Source organism: Gymnoscopelus braueri (genome assembly GCF_963280865.1).
Source record: "Gymnoscopelus braueri genome assembly, contig: SCAFFOLD_55, whole genome shotgun sequence".
Classification (NCBI taxonomy): Eukaryota; Metazoa; Chordata; class Actinopteri; order Myctophiformes; family Myctophidae; genus Gymnoscopelus; species Gymnoscopelus braueri.
This window is the reverse complement of record NW_027660884.1, coordinates 228,495-243,906: the sequence shown is the minus strand read 5'-3', so window position 1 is coordinate 243,906 and position 15,412 is coordinate 228,495. Positions and strand designations below refer to the sequence as shown.

General features: G+C 42.4%; 1 protein-coding gene across 2 annotated transcripts in view; it reads right to left on the bottom strand.

Moving 5' to 3' along the window:
* LOC308081099 (uncharacterized protein) overlaps positions 1-11,044 on the bottom strand; it is a 90,941-nt gene extending 79,897 nt beyond the window's left edge. The window contains exons 1-2 of one of the 2 annotated variants that reach the window (XM_080457495.1): positions 10,809-11,044; positions 4,292-4,362 (exon numbers count right to left, since the gene is read on the bottom strand). The gene's annotated coding sequence lies outside the window, so the exon portion shown is untranslated. The remainder of the gene's footprint in view (positions 1-4,291; positions 4,363-10,808) is intronic. The other variant, XM_080457496.1, reaches the window with a different exon arrangement.
* Positions 11,045-15,412: the final 4,368 nt, after the last annotated feature.

Here is a 15,412-nt window from a genome sequence, read left to right as displayed (position 1 = left end):
GCTGAAGTATGGTCATTTGAAGTGTTAAACACTGCTCTAACGCTGAAGTATGGTCATTTGAAGTGTTAAACACTGCTATAACACTGAAGTATGGTCATTTGAAGAGTTAAACACTGCTATAACACTGAAGTATGACCATTTGAAGTGTTAAACACTGCTATAACACTGAAGTATGGTCATTTGAAGAGTTAAACACTGCTATTACACTGAAGTATGGTCATTTGAAGAGTTAAACACTGCTCTAACACTGAAGTATGGTCATTTGAAGAGTTAAACACTGCTCTAACACTGAAGTATGGTCATTTGAAGAGTTAAACACTGCTATAACACTGAAGTATGGTCATTTGATGTGTTACACACTGCTATAACTGAAGTATGGCCATTTGAAGTGTTAAACACTGTTATAACACTGAAGTATGGTCATTTGAAGTGTTAAACACTGCTATAACACTGAAGTATGGTCATTTGAAGTGTTAAACACTGCTATAACACTGAAGTATGACCATTTGAAGTGTTAAACACTGCTATAATACTGAAGTATGGCCATTTGAAGTGTTAAACACTGCTATAACACTGAAGTATGGTCATTTGAAGTGTTAAACACTGCTAACACTGAAGTATGGCCATTTGAAGTGTCAAACACTGCTATAACACTGAAGTATGGTCATTTGAAGTGTTAAACACTGCTATAACACTGAAGTATGGCCATTTGAAGTGTCAAACACTGCTATAACACTGAAGTATGGTCATTTGAAGTGTTAAACACTGCTATAACACTGAAGTATGGCCATTTGAAGTGTCAAACACTGCTATAACACTGAAGTATGGTCATTTGAAGTGTCAAACACTGCTATAACACTGAAGTATGGTCATTTGAAGTGTTAAACACTGCTATAACACTGAAGTATGGCCATTTGAAGTGTTAAACACTGCTAACACTGAAGTATGGCCATTTGAAGTGTCAAACACTGCTATAACACTGAAGTATGGTCATTTGAAGTGTCAAACACTGCTATAACACTGAAGTATGGCCATTTGAAGTGTTAAACACTGCTATAACACTGCTGCCGAGCAGCAATGCACTTGCAGCACCCAGGTCCACTGACATACCTGTGCGACCTTGTGTTCGGGAGGTTGGGTTCTACGACCACTTCCTGGTAAAACCAGAAATCAACAGATCCACTTCCAGCTTGCACCATTGAACTCCACACCCCTCAGAGAGTGTGTGGGTGAAGTTCATAGACAATCCGACAAACTGGAAGTAGGAAGGACAACCAGTCAGTTTGAAGCATTTAGCATGCTGGGAACTGGAGTTATGGCTGTTTAAACCCCAGCCAATAGGAACACAGAGGGAGCGGGGGGCATCAGCAAATTACAGACCGTCCCTATTGGCCGTCTAAGAGCACCCACAAAGTTTGAGGCCTTTAGCATGCTGGGAACTGGAGTTATGGCTGTTTAAAGCCAAGCCAATAGGAACAGAGAGGGGGCGGGGCTCAAACAATTACAGCCTGTCCCTATTGGCTGTCTAAGAGCACCTACCAAGTGTGGGGCATTTAGCATGCCGGGAACTGGAGTTATGGCTGTTTAAAGCTCAGCCAATAGGGGTGGGGCTTAAGCAATTACAAGCTGTCCCTATTGGCTGTCCCTATTGGCTGTCTAAGAGCACCTACCCTGGAAGAAACTGCAATCACTCAATGTTAATAGTATTTGTAGTAGATAACAGTAGCACAATTTAAAATGTGCACCCAGAAAAATAATGAAATATGTGTGTTTGACTGGACTGCTGCAATACTACAATGACCATAATGCTTTGGTGCACTGCCCCTCCTTGTGGGGAGGGGAGGCTGCATGTGGGTGTGATCTTCAACAACAACATACAAACAGCATGCCAGTGTTGCCATGTCTGCTTATTATAATATTCTTTCTAAAATGTAGTTGATATTTGGGCTTGTTTCCAAATATTTTGATTGTTGTTTAAACCAGTGGTTCTCAAACATGTTCATGTATTTTTCCACGGACCCCTATCAGAAATTATAATTTTTTTGCCAGGGAGCCCCTAACAAATAGGCCTATGTGTTGTTAAAACGATAAAAAAATATTCCACATTTTGCAATTTTTCCCCCTCAAGATCTTTTAGAAAATAGCAGATCTACAAGCTTACAATGGGTAACATCGCGAAGCGTTGCAAGCTTGTAGATCAGCAATTTTCAAATATATAATATCCCATGTCTAGGTTTAAAGTGCTCTTGGCCTATCTTCTTTTGGGCTTGTTTTCATAGACCTGGTTGCTTATTTCTCTCACAATATCTGGCAACACTGGAAGTCAGAAGAGGCGAGGTACACGTTCATCTAGTTACATGTCCAAGGATTCGTTAGTGATGTCACATCACTGACAAATCCTTGGTATCTTTATGCCGTTCTACTTCCGTGTCGCATAGTAGTGACATCACTGTCGAATCCTTGGTATTGGCTGCATGAGCAGCAGCGGCCGCAGCTAATGGGGGTGGCCGAGTGGGGAGAGAAGGTTGAACAAAATGTTAGGGAGACACCCTCCTTTGAGCTATGTTACCTGCAGTCATGTAGTGCCGAAATAAGGTGAGATAATGCCTGTGACATGGATACAAATCTAACACAGATAAAACACACCAGGATCATGTTTATGGGTCCTAGACTTCATAAAAATAGGGGTTTTGTGCAAAATCGGCGAAATGTCCCTTTAAAGTATAATTGTATTGATATTAATGTTGCTAATCATCTTCAGAAAGAAGGCTGGATGACATTGAATTCAATGTGCCGACGCCTTGTCCATTTCAATGGCTGCATAGCAAAGGTCGCTGAGCTTGCATTGGACGATTGCATTTTCGGGCTTACTTAAGGATTACTTTGTAGATTTAGATTATATTAATACAAAACATACAGTAAGTTTACTAATTAAGCCTTATTTTATCCTTCATCTATTCAATAATAGCAGATCTACAAGCTCACAACCAGGGTTTGACCTTGACCGACAGGATTATATTTTACCGGCCAAAGAATACATTTATCGGCCATAGTATAATTAACGTCACATGCATGTTTGTAGATACATGCACCCAACTGATCATTACACCTCGTTACGTTAGAGCTGCTCTTCTTTCCACTTTATCACAGGTGCTCTGTTCCTGTTTTTATAGTTAACTAAATAATATCTAATCTACTCCATCATGCAGAGATGTCGCTTGCCAAAAAATAACTGAATAAAGTGGCCGTGAGTGAACTGCTGCACGACACCGTACGTCACACAGTATAAACACATTAATATATGTTTTGGGCTTTACATCTCATTCAACCTTAATATGCAAAACCTACAGCTTGTGTCTAGTTTTGTTAATGTTACACATGAATGATGGCACAAGGGAGGTTGATTACTTGCCTTAGTTGCCTGCAATGTGTGTCACCAACTTTCACCACTAACACTTTATCCATTGCAGACAGACAGTCACTGTGCTTGTATAAAATCCACGACCCACACGAGTTCTGGTTTTGACGGGTTTTATTATCGTCAAGTGGGTCCGGCTTGGTTCAGATTCTATCACTTCGGGACCCCGGTTCTGTTTATCATTACACCCTATATATATATATATATATATATATATATATATATATATATATATATATATATATATATATATATATATATATATGTTTATCATAACACCCTATAGTGAACCACCCGTACACAGCTCTGATTAGGAGGAGACACAGCCGTGTAAAGCTTCATTTGTGCTTCGCCGTATGTCTGTGTTGTTGCGTATCGAAAATAGCAGACATACAAGCTCACAACGTGGCGCGTTGCAACGTATTGTGAGCTTGTAGGTCTGATATTTTCAATGTGCAACACCAATGTACGAAGGAATGGCTGATCTATCAGATAATTGCAGCGCACTGTCTGTGACACACAGCAGGCTGTCGGAATGAACCCACACTGACATCGTCAGATCATGATAAAAACTTTAAATGATTATGGTAGGTTTTAATAGTTGAACTACCTTATCCAAATAATAATATTAATAATAGGCTTAAATGATAAAATAGCCTATTAACAGCAGAACAGCGGAAATACTGCTCACAACGTGTTGCGATTCGACCCATTGTGAGCTTGTAGATCTGCTATTTTTGAAAAATGTCTGTACAGAGTGGATCTCTGACATAGACTTATGGAGCTACTACCTTTAAACACATTTGAGAACAGATGCTTTTTTTTTTCTTTTTCAAATAGTTCTGGTGGGTCAAACTGAAACAGTGATCTTACCGTGAGTCTGGTGGTTTGTCTTCATCGCTGGTTCCCTCATCCACTCTGTCCCCAGAGACACTTTAACACATCTATGATGCACAGAGAGAAAACAGAATAAGACACAGAGAGACTTTAACACATCTATGATGCACAGAGAGAAAACAGAATAAGACACAGAGAGACTTTAACACATCTATGATGCACAGAGAGAAAACAGAATAAGACACGGTCACACACACACAACATATGTATTCATGTCCACATAAACAGAAGTACAAGAACGCCTTATACAAAGAACACGTACACATTTGTATGTATTTTTTCTTTGACTACATTCTTAATTCTTTGTGACTACAATATTTCCCCTGCTCGCTCAGTTCAGGTTTTGCAACAGAGGTATCGCAAAATATGTAGCAATATCCCGTGCATAATAGTTGTATGAATTTGTGAAAGCAGATTGGTGTTGTAAAGACTGATTTGAGAGGTTTTAGTGTGGGATCTGAAGTTGTACTGGAAAATGGGCTCTAGTAAAAACTAATTTAGATGTAAATGTTGGATTACAAGCTTGCAACTGGTGATTTATGGCACGTTTTCACTACAGTGAAAAGACGGAAAAGACCAGGACGACGAGGGACAAGAGCGGGTCTCCTCGTAAGAACAACAAAACGTGGATATAAACCTGCACTGCCTTCAATCCTGCTAGCGAACGTTAGATCTCTGTGTGAATCAAGAACAGTGACCACTATGGACGACTTACTAGCGCGCGTAAAGTATAACAGTGAGACAAGGAACACGTCCATTGTTGTGCTAACAGAGACGTGGCTAACGGAGTTAGCATCTGATTCTTCCATCACTCCTCCTGGCTTCAACGCGTATAGGAAGGACAGAGACCCTGTACTGAGCGGTAAGCAACGTGGGGGGGGAGTTTGTGCCTTGATCAACAACAACTGGTGCAAAGATGTTAAAATCCTAGATAGTCACTGCTCACCAGACCTTGAACTTTTAATCATAGCCTGCCGTCCTTTCTACCTACCACGCGACTTCAGCATTGTGATTGTAGCCGTTGTTTACATTCATCCTGGAGCTAATAAGGACACAGCTATGAGGGAATTACACCAGGCGATCAGTGCACAAGAAAATCGCCACCCGGACTGCGCAGTCATCTGCCTAGGCGACTTCAACCGGACAGACTTAAAAAAGGTCTTTCCCAAATTCCACCAGCATGTCGCCTGCAGTACCCGTGGTGACAATATTTTTGACCACTGCTACACGCCCTTCAAGGATGGATACAAAGCTCTCCGCCGCCCACCGCTAGGAAGCTCTGACCACGACGCCATCCAGCTGCTACCTGCCTACAAACAGAGGCTAAAAAGGGAGCCGGTCGTTGAGAAGGAAATCCGAATCTGGTCTGAGGACACAGACGCTATGCTACAATCCTGCTTCTACCAGACTGACTGGGGGATGTTTAAGAACGCCGCTGGGAATAACATCAACGAACTCTCAGACTCAGTCACTGGCTTTATCAGTAAGTGCATAGATGAAAGACAGTTCGGATCTATCCCAATCAGAAACCATGGATGGACAGCGGAGTACGTGCACATCTGCATGAACGGGATGCTGGTTTCAAATCTGGCGACGTGGAAACGCGCAACACGACGCGCGCGGCCCTAAACAGCGCCATCAGGAAGGCGAAAAAGGCCTACACAAAAAAGATGCAAGACAAACTCAGCAATGGCGACATCAGGAGCACATGGCAGGCGGTACACACCTTGACAGACTGCAAAACAAGAACCAGAAGCGAGGTGAACCCGCCTGCCTCCCTCCCCAACGAACTGAACACTTTCTACGGCCGGTTTGAGATCAGCTCCAACCGCGGCAGCCAAGCGGGGCCATCAGCAGCACCAGCAGAGGAGAACCCTCTAACCATCTCGGAGAGAGAAGTGCGTACAGCCTTCACACGGGTCAACATCCACAAGGCAGCCGGACCTGATGGGATTCCAGGCCGGGTCCTTAAGACATGTGCAGACCAGCTGGCGGGTGTCTTCGCTGACATCTTTAACCTCTCCCTCTCCCTGGCTGTGGTCCCTGCAGGGTTCAAAATGTCAACCATTGTGCCCATTCCCAAAAAGGCCAAAGTGACATGCCTGAACGACTGGAGACCTGTTGCTCTCACCCCGATCGTCAGCAAGTGTTTCGAGAAACTGGTGAGGGAATACATCAGCTCCACGCTACCTGCCTCGCTGGATCCGTGGCAGTATGCATACCGCAAAAACAGATCCACCGACGACGCTATTGCCATGGCTCTCCACACCGTCCTCTCGCACATGGACAACAAGCTGCTGAAGGACAAATATGTACGTATGCTGTTCGTGGACTACAGCTCAGCATTCAACACCATTGTCCCAGCAATACTTGACAAAAAGCTCAGAGACCTAGGGCTACACCCAAGCATGTGCGACTGGATACAGGACTTCTTGTCCAACCGACATCAGGTGGTGAGAATGGGCAGCATCACATCCGACCCCCTGACCCTCAACACCAGAGCACCCCAGGGATGCGTGCTGAGCCCTCTCCTCTACTCCCTGTACACGTATGACTGCATAGCCACACATGTCTCCAACACCATCATAAAGTACGCGGACGACACGACAGTGATAGGCCGAATCGTCAACAACGACGAGTCTGACTACAGAGAGGAGATCAAATCACTGGCACGCTGGTGCCGGGAGAACAACCTCTCTCTTAACGTCGACAAGACCAAAGAACTGATCGTGGACTTCAGGAGGCCGCGGAGAGACCATGCGCCCATCCTCATCGACGGTGCTGCAGTGGAAAGGGTCAGCGAGTTCAAGTTCCTCGGAGTACACATCGAGGAGGACCTCAAATGGGAGACGCACTCCACACACGTGAGGAAAAAGGCTCAGCAGCGACTGTACTGGCTCCGCCGCCTGAAGAAGCTCGGAGTAGGACATCGCATCCTCAGGCTGTACTACAACAGTTCTGTTGAAGGCATCCTAACAGGCTGTCACGGCCTGGTACGGGAACTGCACTGCCCGAGAAAAGATCAGCCTACAACGAGTAGTGCGATCGGCAGAGCGGATAATGGGACTCGAGCTCCCAGCGCTCCAGGAACTGTACAAAAAGCGGTGCGTGGTCAAAGCCAAGCGCATCATCAAGGACAAGCACCACCCAAGTCACAGACTGTTCAACCCCCTACAACGACCGCGACCGGGCAAGGGGCTCTACCGCAGTATCAAGAGTTCCACCACCAGGTTCTGGTGTAGTTTCAATCCGGCTGCTGTCAGAATGCTGAATGGGGCATAAGCCTGAATGAGGCATAGGCCTTGTTCAGCAGCCTGACAACAGGCGGCGCAGACTTTTCTGGCTCTTCCTGAACACACCTGTGGATTATACCAGGGACAATGACTTGGACTTTAGCCCCCCCTCGGACACACCTGTGGACTACACCAGGTACAAATGACTTTTTGTTGCACTCCCTCATGGAGCTACTTGAGGATTATACTAGGGTCAGTCCACTCTAGGTGGACACGCACTGACCTTTTGCGCCTTAATCCCTTGTATAACGCACTGACTTTTTTTTGTTTTTTTTTATTGTGCTCCTTTTCCTCTAAGCACCTTAACGTCCATTGTCTATCATGCACAGTATAAGTATAACATGCACAGTATACAATACATTGCTGCTATGCTCAGGCACCTTAGTTTAGTTTTTTTTTAGTTTTTTATTATCTCAGGTAATTTGTAAATATGTAGATAACTTGTCTGGCCTTCTGTTGCTCTCTTGTTTTGATCTCCTTCCCACTTGCCCCCCACCCTCTTCTTCTCCCCCCCCCCCCCCTCTTCTTTCTATGGAAACTAACGTTGGGATGGGAACGATGTACAAAAAAGAATTTCACCCACTTTTTTACCTTGTAAACCTGTGATGTGACAATAAAACTGATTCTGATTCTGATTCTGATACAGTGCCAGACTTTTTCAAGCTAAATAATTAGCATAACTTGCTGGAATGGCAATGGCCGTTTTCACATGCCCTCATTGGCAACAAAAGTTCTGGTATTGCCTGATAAGCCAACGTTTTCATGTGTTTATTTTCTAACGGTATAGTACTTTATACTCTCACAAGAGGTGAATGTAAGCAAGATTTATGTCTCTCTCAATCATTCATAATCACGGGGACGCTGGGGTTAACAGGTGGAGTTGTTTTATTTTTTTAAACGGACACATTAAATCATACAATACAGCTGTGTGTGTCGGTGGTCAACCAATAGCCTACTCCATATTTTAATATTCCTTTGAATTCCTCCTTTTTATTCAATTCAATTCTATTCCGTTCTGTTCTAGCCTGGTTCCAGACGAATTTGCCATTGCTAAATTTCATTGCACTTCAGTGTTTATTGTCTGGCCACCAGGCCACGCGAGGCTAGTTCTGTTCTGTTCTATTCTCTATTTCATTACATTCTATTCATAATATGAGTTATGAGAAACCTGACCACCTGACTCCAGTACTTTGTACTTTTGAATGACTCAGAGGTTAAATGCATACATTATTATCATATTATGATAATGTCAGTTTCAGGAAAACAATATTATATTATCCTCATTAATATGCATTAAGTATAAAGGTCAGTAAAATGTTATATAGTCTGCCATATAGTCTGCCTGCCGTCCGTATGCCTGTATTTTAAAATAGTGAAAATGGCCGATCTACATCGACATGTTGTGAGCTTGTAGATCGGCTATTTGAAATATTTTAAAATGTTTTTCAAAGTAGTAAAAAGAAACACCTAAAAGGTTTAGTCATAAGATAAAAGGGAGAGAGCACGTGATTCCAAATAAAAGATGATTCTTTATTTCAAGAGACGTTTGGCAACTCTACAACTAAATCTGATCTATAGGACCTACTGTCCACTGTGATTAAATCTGATCTATAGGACCTACTGTCCACTGTGATTAGATCTGATCTATAGGACCTACTGTCCACTGTGATTAAATCTGATCTATAGGACCTACTGTCCACTGTGATTAAATCTGATCTATAGGACCTACTGTCCACTGTGATTAAATCTGATCTATAGGACCTACTGTCCACTGTGATTAAATCTGATCTATAGGACCTACTGTCCACTGTGATTAGATCTGATCTATAGGACCTACATCACAGACACATACTGACCACCTGTCTACTGTACCAAGACATCACATACTGACCACCTGTCTACTGTACCAAGACATCACATACTGACCACCTGTCCACTGTACCAAGACATCACATACTGACCACCTGTCTACTGTACCAAGACATCACATACTGACCACCTGTCTACTGTACCAAGACATCACATACTGACCACCTGTCCACTGTACCAAGACATCACATACTGACCACCTGTCTACTGTACCAAGACATCACATACTGACCACCTGTCTACTGTACCAAGACATCACATACTGACCACCTGTCTACTGTACCAAGACATCACATACTGACCACCTGTCCACTGTACCAAGACATCACATACTGACCACCTGTCCTCTGTACCAAGACATCACAGACACATACTGACCACCTGTCCTCTGTACCAAGACATCACATACTGACCACCTGTCTACTGTACCAAGACATCACATACTGACCACCTGTCTACTGTACCAAGACATCACATACTGACCACCTGTCTACTGTACCAAGACATCACATACTGACCACCTGTCTACTGTACCAAGACATCACAGACACATACTCATACTTCCCACAGACACAATCACCCAAAGAGTAACATGACTAAGAAAACAAAGACTCCATATCTGCTGGATGAAGTACAACAATGTGCAAACACAGCAGCAAGATGTGAGCTGTTTAAATAAAACTACTATAAACACAATTAATAACAGGGAGGTGAGACAAGACAGGTAACAGGAAACACTAGGACATCACTACATAATAACACACATACTCTAGGTATCAAGTGATTAAAGAGTGAATGATGTCATACTGGCATAAGATACAGTTTTATTATAAACATTATATTCCTCCTATTCTCTTCATAAGCAGTGGTGGAAAGTAACTAGGTACATTTATACTTAAGTACAATTTTGAGGTATTTGTACTTTACTTGAGTATTATTTTCTACTCCACTACATCTCAGAGGCAAATATTGTACTTTTACTCCATTACAATTATTTGAAAACTTTAGTTACTAGTATAAATTATGATATTATGAAACATACATTAACCACTTTAGCCCTATGTTATACCTAGGCTATTTGAAAATAGCAGATCTACAAGCTCACAACGCGTCGCATCGTGACGCGTTGTGAGCTTGTAGATCTGCTATTTTCAAACATTTTAGTACTTTAACTTTTGGTACTTTAAGTACATTTTGATGCCAATAAAGTCTGAATTCTGGACTTTCACTTGTAACAGAGTTGTTCTATATTGCAGTATTGATACTTTTACTTAAGTAAAGAATTTGAGTACCTTTTCCACCGCTGTTCATAAGATAGTTTTGTTATAAACATTATATTCTTACCTGCAGGTTGCTGTGTGTTTACAGTTGCTTGTTCAAGTTGAAGTTCATACTTAGTAATAAAGTGTTTCTATACGTTTAAACACAGATATTAAAGTCATGTTTTACATGTAGAAACACTAAACTTATACTGGATATAAAGTTTAAAAACAGAGATTAAAGTCATGTTTTAACATGTAGAAACAATAAACTTATACTGGATATAAAGTTTAAAAACAAGGCGCGTCTCTTCCTGATAAAATCATTTCCTTGTTTGAAATGAGCTGAGTGGGCGAGAGAGAGAGAGAGAGAGAGAGAGAGAGAGAGAGAGAGAGAGAGAGAGAGAGAGAGAGAGAGAGACATAGACAGAGAGAGAGAGAGAGAGAGAGAGAGAGACATAGACAGAGAGAGAGAGAGAGAGAGAGAGAGAGAGAGAGAGAGAGAGAGAGAGAGAGAGAGAGAGAGAGCGACAGAGAGACATAGATAGAGAGAGAGAGAGAGAGATAGAGAGAGCGACAGAGAGACATAGAGACATAGACAGAGAGAGAGAGAGAGAGAGAGAGAGAGAGAGAGAGTGCTACAGGCATGTGTAACTCTGGCATGTTGCAAGTAGTGGCATGCACAAAAGAGGAAGAGAGACATAGAGACGTTGAGAAAGAAAGAGAGAGAGAGAGAGTCGTCTGTCTGCATTAAAAAAATTTGAAAATAGCCGATCTACAAGCTTGTAGATCGGCTATTTTTTTTATTGGAATCCTGTATTTTCTTTTGCTATTTTTGAATTGGAATCCTGAAAAGTAACATTTGTATTTAATTTCAAATGCATGTAGTTATACTTATGTTAACTTTATGAACTTAAAGACAAATACATTGGACATAAAAAAGACAATAGAATGTTAATACTAGTCATTAAGCTACTAATATAGACTGAAGTAATTAAAGCGGGTCATGTTTGTATGTTTAGAATCATAACAGCTGAAATCAATAATATATCACTATTCTGATGTTAACCTGAGGGCCGCATTAAGTGAAGGTGGGGGCCGCATGTGGACCCCGGGCCGCCAGTTGCCCATGTATGGCCTAGGGGCCCTAATCACTCATGAGGGGCAGCTGGGAGGGAGGAGCGGCCAGCTCAATCACAGGTGAGTGAGTGACAGCCGCAGACCACAGCAACAAGGCAGTGTAGACACCAGGCCTGGGATTTCATCATTTTAGGGGCCACTTGGTTTTTGGTGTTGTCCATTCTTTGAGGGCACAAAGGCCAAATGCCAGGGCAGGAAGGCCATCAAATAAAGGATAGGTTAAGCAAGATTACATTTAATATGTAGACTATCTGCAGTGAAATAAATGTAAATTATTGTATTTACAATCTGATCCATGCTCAGCCCTGCACCAATCACAGTCACTAGATTGGTTTAAAGATGGGGACTCATAGGAGTTAAGAATTCTGAATCTCAACAAAAGACACTGGTGTCTACATGACCAGAAAGAGACACTGGTGTCTACATGACAAGAAAGAGACACTGGTGTCTACATGACAAGAAAGAGACACTGGTGTCTACATGACAAGAAAGAGACACTGGTGTCTACATATTGACAAGAAAGAGGATAAAGCGGTACAGTCAGCTGGGGCATTAAGGCCACTGTGGTCTCAGGGCATACCATTTATTTTATTTTTTTTTGTGATAAAACTTTTATTTTATTTTATCTTTTTTAAAACAAGCTTTCAGAGGTGACAGACATTATATCACATTTGTGTGGGCAAGCAGTTCATACAGTTTCCCACGGTGACATACGAAAGTGTCTTTTCAGTTCATAGATTGTCCGTCAGTATAGTCCTGTACTGTATAGTCTGCCTGTTGGCAGTTGTGACAGTTATTTCCTCTGATCCTGTGGCTGCTAAAGAGCCCAGGTCGCTTCTTAAACCCCCCGCCCCTACCAGACCCCCGGGTTCGCACAGACATTATAGGACGGTAAAACCATGATGTATACTTATAAATAATACGATATTTTTTTGATAATGCAATGAAGTGAAAGATCAAAGCAAATCATAATTGTGTTTGTTAGATACCCTCTAATCTTGTTACCATTTTTTGAGGGGCACAATGCCAAACTGAGGTGCAACCGCAGCCATAGCCTTCGTGTCCTCTCTGAAATGCCTGCCCTGGCAGACACTAGAGAAAACAAAGACACATTAGTGACCCAATCATAGTAAGAGCTAACCTGAAGTGTTTACATGTGCAAGCACATAACACTGATCTTTAAGACCTACTGTCCACACTGTTATTAAATCTGATCTTTAAGACCTACTGTCCACACTGTTGTTAAATATGATCTTTAAGATCTACTGTCCACACTGTTATTAAATCTGATATTGAAGACCTACTGTCCACTCTGTTATTAAATCTGATCTTTAAGACCTACTGTCCTGTTATTAAATCTGATCTTTAATACCTACTGTCCACACATACAACAGTGTTCATGACATGACATAAGCCAGATTCCAAACCCGAAAATCTCGGCCACTCGGTCACTCCGACTCCAAACCGGATGTGCTCAATTCCAATTACTCAGTTGCTTCTTGGAGGAGGCGAGTGGAGTCGAGTGGAGGAGCCGAGGAGGCTCTCTACTTCCGCATTTAGCGAGTGTACATCAAGTGTAGGCTCGACCACTCTCCACAGCTCCTCCGCGGCAGACTTCCGCATCACGTGTACACGTTTTTTTTGTTTTTTCCCTTCTCCCGTGACGTATACATGGTCCTCCTCCACATGTGGCCACACAAACAATGCTTGAAACCCGAAACCATGCCCCGAAAACACCGGCTGCCCCCCCCCTTCGCCCCCGCCGATCACTCGTTGCGCATCTCACACACACACACACACACACACACACACACACACACACACACACACACACACACACACACACACACACACACACAACTGGCTTTATTGCGTTGTATGATATAAAGCATAATACAATTATATACATTGTATATTGTGCACACTTATTCTGTCTAAAGCTGATAGTTCATTTCTCTCCTTGCGTCATGCCTCAATGCAGTGCATGGACTACTATAAATTACTGTGACAAAGATTATATTTAAAATAATGTATTGTATTTATATATAGACTGAATATAGAAGAGGACACTTTACGCTTTAATTATAGCCGTATTCATTCAATTATGAACCGATTCTTAAAATGTAAAATTCTCTATTAGCTGTGAAGGGTCTTCTTTCATGTCTATCAGTCATGATTTATTTCGCTATCAAACAATATCAAGCAAAATCACAAAATCGTCTGAGTTTTTTTCTTTTTTCTTCGTCCCAGAAGTGGGAGGGATATCACCCAAACTCTCAAAACCCCGGACATTTGAAGGATTTTATAAAACCCCCCCAGACAGCCCCCCAAAAGAGGATATGTCCGGGTAAAAGAGGACGTATGGCCACCCTGCATGAATGATGTAATTCAGAGTCAGACATACTCTGTAATATACAGTGGCTGTTATAAGCAGCAGTGCCGTGCGGGACTGCTGCGGGGGGTGGGGGGTCTGGGGACTGTAAGAGCAAAAAGAGGGACGGGTCAGGATTTAATTCATAAATGTAAGTTTGCTCATCCTGGCGCTTCGTTCACTATTTCAGGAATAAATGGCTTTGCACAAAATGTTAACTGTAAAGATAACAATGTGGCCATTCACATTGATGAATTGTCTATTCTTATATTCTGTATTATTCTATACCTGCATATTATTCTATGCATGTATATTTTCATCCACGGCTCTGGTCCAGCTGTTTAAGACGTCATAAGTGATCACGGAATTTTCCGTCGCTTTGAAATGACGGACCCAGTGCAGTCCGATCCTTTGACGGCAACCACTCGACCACTCGACCACTCCTCCACTCGCGGCTTAGGCGCGAGTGGAGGAAGCGAGGAGAGTGAGCGAGTGACCGAACTTTGGGGAATGGAATCTGGCTATAGTCTGTCCTTGTGCTATGTTCACTTTGTCCACTGGAGGGCGACACAGACCGTGGAATCAAACCAGAGTCAATCTGACAACAACATGTACCAATGTCTGACTTTATGAAAGTTACAAATAAACACAATAATCAGTGTTTAATCACTGAACATGTGTAATGAGGGCTTGGTGCAGCTGTTAAGTAACTCATATTCCACTATCTCCGAATGCTATATAAATATGATTATTTTTGGGGGTCCCCAGTTCAAATATGATTATTTTGGGGGTCCACAGTTCAAAGATGATTATTTTGGGGGGGTCCCCAGTTCAAATATGATTATTTTGGGGGGTCCCCAGTTCAAATATGATTACTTTGGGGGGTCCCGGCCTGAAAAGGTTGTGAGAACCATTGGTTTAGGCTACATTAGCCTTAGATCATTGTATTTGATCGATTTTGACATTTGTTATCTCTAGGAAAGTCTTAGCTACCGCCCCCCGCCCCCCGCCCCCCTAGATTGCCCTGAACTGTCAGCTCCTTTATTTCTCCAAAAATGTGCAAATGCTAAATATAAGGTGATTACCCGCTTGCCCCAAATGTTAACTCAGTGTCCGGTGTATTTGTGTAATGTATTAGTCCATATTATCCAATAAATAAGTGTTT